This window comes from Dreissena polymorpha, chromosome 11 (assembly GCF_020536995.1).
Source record: "Dreissena polymorpha isolate Duluth1 chromosome 11, UMN_Dpol_1.0, whole genome shotgun sequence".
In the NCBI taxonomy this organism is placed as follows: domain Eukaryota; kingdom Metazoa; phylum Mollusca; class Bivalvia; order Myida; family Dreissenidae; genus Dreissena; species Dreissena polymorpha.
The window spans coordinates 54,194,783-54,199,672 of record NC_068365.1 but is presented as its reverse complement, the minus strand read 5'-3'; positions in this window follow the sequence as shown (position 1 = coordinate 54,199,672).

Here is a 4,890-nt window from a genome sequence, read left to right as displayed (position 1 = left end):
TGAATAAAAGCAATGACTACCGTACAAATTCATTATCACACACCGGGCATAGTTACTATTTGACAATGTATATCTAAAAATGTATATCATACGTAACAGATTAAAACAAATAACTTAGGTTTTTGCTTAACATTGAAAAGTACATTATTTACGTTAAAGACAGTCTTAAATTGACATACATATGTGATAATTATTGAGATTGTAGTTATTGTTCATTATATCGAAATCCACAATATTTTAGACATTTAACATATTAGTTCATGTTGCACAAACATTCATATATTGTAGTCGAAACGCATGTCTATTTTAATGTGTTTTATTATAAGTTTCTGTACTAAAGTGTGGGGCGTGTGTTCGATTCCACGTCAGTAAAGTATTGGTATTTGTCAACGATGCTGATTAAACACGTTTCTTATGGAGATTATGACAAGAGTAATATGCATAAAATAATATATTTCTCCAAAACGTTGTAATGCTCACTTTCAGATTTCGAAATATGCAAAACATAACTTAATGTACATATTTTTATAAACTACAACTCTGTTAATTGTTAACGATATTGATATTTACCGTACAACCAAAACACAACAACACAAGTATCGCGTAAATTGAGTGTATCTTATTTTCACATGACTAATATCAAAACATGATATGGGTCATTTTAATGTGTGACATGCGTAAAGTGACAAAGAGGCAACTTTAATAATGATATTACTAGATGTTCCTTCTTTAAGGAACAGTATAATGCAAAGTTTAAAAGTAATGACGAACGCCAGCATTCGATTAAGCATGCCGTGGCTTCAATAATTTGCAGCTTCCTGAGGAGACCGCTGTGCTATTTTCGTGAATATACTGCAATCATATTTGCTTAAATTATATTTCTGCTATTTGAATAAAATATATTTTCAGTGAACTCCGAAACTTAAAGAAATAGGATCAACAAACGCGCTTCGTGAATAAAGCTTGCATTGGTCCTGGTAGCCATTCACTTTACGTATGCCCAGTACTTGGGCCGGAGCAGCTCGGCGGATCTAAATGAGACGGATTGGGTGGAAAAGAAAGAAATTTTGTTCGAAGTAGCTTTTTGTGACGTTGGCGGCGTCGGCGGAATTTCCGGATGTGACCAAGGTTTCTGAGGACAGGGAGACTTGCGGAAAAAGAAGCTGGGGTGGATACAGTATAATAAACATATAGAATTTAATACTATTTGTTATGATCCTTTGATATAAAACACAATGATGTTAGTGTGTATAAAATGACGACACGTCCTTGCTTGTGAAACACGACGGCTGCGACAAACAGTTATATCCGTAATCAATACGAACATAGATCTAAGTAATTGAATGAAGGGTAAAGAGCAACAGCAAATTGTCCACTACATTACTGCGCTGTTTTTCTTCAGATGAACAAGCTGTTAAATAAAGTCTTATATGTAATAAGAATTCGTTTTTATCAACATTATTCGTTTCTAACATTTATTGTAATGAAAGTTTGACTAAAAAAGAAATCATAACCAAACAGCATAGTAACTGAGATGAAATAATTTGAGCATTTAATCTCGTTTACTAAATTTAAAGTGTCAAAATCGCGGTGTTTATATTAAGTATTTCTGCAAGACCGTTAAGGATAATTTGAAATAAAAAAATATTCACGTTCACGTTTTTTCTTTGCAAAACTTATATATCGGACACATATTTAATAGCTGTTATTTCGGCAAACAATGGTCCGGTTCAAAGCATTTCAGTAGAAGTAACATTGTATTCACAAAGAGCAAACACAGTCATCTGCGGAATATTCAAAATGAGTATTTATCTGAAAAAGTGTGAAGTTTTACTAACTGTAGTAGCAACTTTTTATTGCACTGTGGCATATAGAGTTAAACATGTAATCAACCAAGTCTCCATGACAAGTCGTCAACTGTAAATATCACGCTCGAGGCAAAAGTTATTATTACCAAGGCAATACCTGTTATTGCAGGTGTGGGCGTATGCGTATCAAAAACCCACAGGCGAAAAAGCAAATCTTATAAAGTAACGCTTAGTTTCAAAAGTATATTTAAATAAATAAGTTTGCTCAAAATACAACAAGTAAGTGCTAATTAAAAAAAACTGAGTTGCCCATGAAATAGACACATGTTATGTGCACTATTTAAAAAAATAAAAAGTGATATCTGTGTTACACGGGACGCACATTATCGCATACGATAAACTAGAGTTACATTTACATTGAATTGTGAACAGATAATATCAATAAAGTCCCGCCATCGGTATAAAACATGAGATATGAACAGTAGCAACACAAACTATCGCTCCTTCCATTAAGTTTTCAAATATAAAACACTAAATCATGTTATCTTTGTTTGTCCGACTATTTGGCGGGGATAATTGGCATCTGCGTGGTTGATACCATATTTGGGTTTAAAGCTGGCGAGTGGTCAATAAAATATACTAGCAAATTCCATCCATGATTGTTACTAAGCATAACATTGAAAGTGTAGTGGTCACTATAAAAAGCCATTGGCATTCCTTGATTTCAAAATTGTATTGAAATGAGGCTTTACGTCAGACATTGTAAAAATGTGTTATTATATTAGTTTCTAGCATTTACAAGCCTTCATTTGTTACTGTTATTATTATAATAAAATCTTATATTTAATGATGTTAAAGTAATTTATTTTCTTAAAGACAACGTGCTTACAGCAGCCTCGGAAATATCAAAAGTATGTTAAAATAGCGATTAGGTTAATTGCTAGTAATTGTTTTTTTCATAAACAGTTTTATATTTGACACACATTTTGTTTCATGTACCATAAGCCTGAGGCATTTGTAGTTTTATATTTCAGCATTTTCGGAAAAAAATTATTTCATCAGATTTAAGAATCACGTGATGTGTATCTCCCTCAAACGGGAAACACAGTGATACAGTTTGTGAAAAAGGACCCGTTTAAATATTATTTACATACGATTTCTAATTTGCGTTTAATATATTACACTTAGTTTGTATATAGCAAGCGCACTTGAAAATAATATTCAACAACAGTATTGTCCATAATTTTAAACATATTCAGGCTCTTTACAATTTGTTTCGTGTATATCAGCAGTTTCAGAATTCATCAGAAAAAGTTTCGTTAAAAATCATCCGTCAAACCATTCTTTTTTATGTTTTAACTTTTTCCTTTTATTCAGGAGCAGTTAATTGAATGTGATAATTGACATGACGCCTTATCTAGAATTGATCAACCAATCAGCGATCGATTAATCGGGCGCACTCGTTAGCAACGACCTGTCCGCCATTTTCTAGACAAGCTACATGTTTAGGTTCACTTTTATTCCAACGAGTTTCTTTTGTTTTCCTCTTTAATAAAGCGATTCAAAATGGTTAAACGGTGTCAATGGGGATTATGTAACTCGGACAATCGATATCCTAAGAGATTAGTTGGTGACATTGAATTTATATCATTTCCAAAGCCGAAAAGATATCTTGAGAAGTGTAAGAGATGTATAAATGCATGCGGTTGTCACCACGAACAACTGAACGTCAACACTGTCAAAGACAATTATAATATATTTTTATCGGATATACTAGCAGGTTTAAATAGTTTATGTTATCGATCTGATTATCACATAATATTTCACGTTTTTTTAAATAGTTTTATCAGTTACTAGGTCATTAATTTACCGAAGCGAGGTTCATCTGCATTACTTAAAGAGAAATAAAACCCATCATGAAGCCTAATTCGTTCTGTGTTTTATTACTCTGATAGTAATGCACTTAATTGACATCATGCATGTTATTTGAAGGTGACATGTGATATATTATCTTATTAACGGTATCTACACATTTGCAGTCATGTGGTGTCACCAATAAACGCTTTTAATCCACACTAGGAGCTCGAATGCCTAGATCTCATTTTTTAAACGAGTTTCGTTTATTTTGTTCGGATTAAAAAACGGAAATGAAATATGGCAAAAACGGTGTAAAAAGGGTTAATGCAACTCTGACATTTGGTATCCAGAAAGATAAGTCAGATGAATTAAATTTATACCATTTCCAACGCGGCAATGCGGTCTTGACAAGAGCGAGTGGAAGCTTATAGAATTACCGAGATCCCCTTTATATAACATTAATTTATTTCACAAACTTGAAATGTCATATAAGCAATAACTAAAAATTATTAAGTATGTATTATGTCACGTGTGCATGTAAAATAATTGAGAATTTTGGTACCCAATTCGTGTAACTTTACGAAATCCCCGTTAAAAATCGCGTTTCTGTGTGTGTCAGAAACACGTGAAAACCATTTTGTTATTATTTTAATAAAGACGTATCGATAAATGCTATTGTAAAAGAGTTATTATTACTGATATTAGTTAACCAATAAATGCGGTAACTTCGGGGAAGTCGGTACCTGCGCGAGCGTCTGATATTGGTAGCCTTATTAATTTATAATAGCCTGACCGTATTCCATTTCGTACAACGCTAATTTATATCAGACGATGTCCAAACTTACTGTGTTGTTGTTGCGCTTTAAATTATAGTGATTGAATAAATGTCCCATAAGCAATCTTTAATATGATTAATATCAATTTTATACGCAATAACATGTGGGATTGAGGTACCCACCCGGCGTCAGAAAGCGCGTAAAACTTCACCGAATTCCCAGTTATAAAGCGCTATTTCGTAACAAATACACGGGTAGTGGGGAATATTTCGGTAATAATTTTGTTAATAACACGGGTAAATACCGGTGAAGTGTTTATTTATTGCAAATACCACCATTACACGTAATAACGGGTTCGATTTCGGTAAGCGCGCAAGCGTTTGAGAGCGTGTTTAATGTACCGATTTACCCGTTATAAATAGCTGATGTTCTCTTTAATCGTATATTTT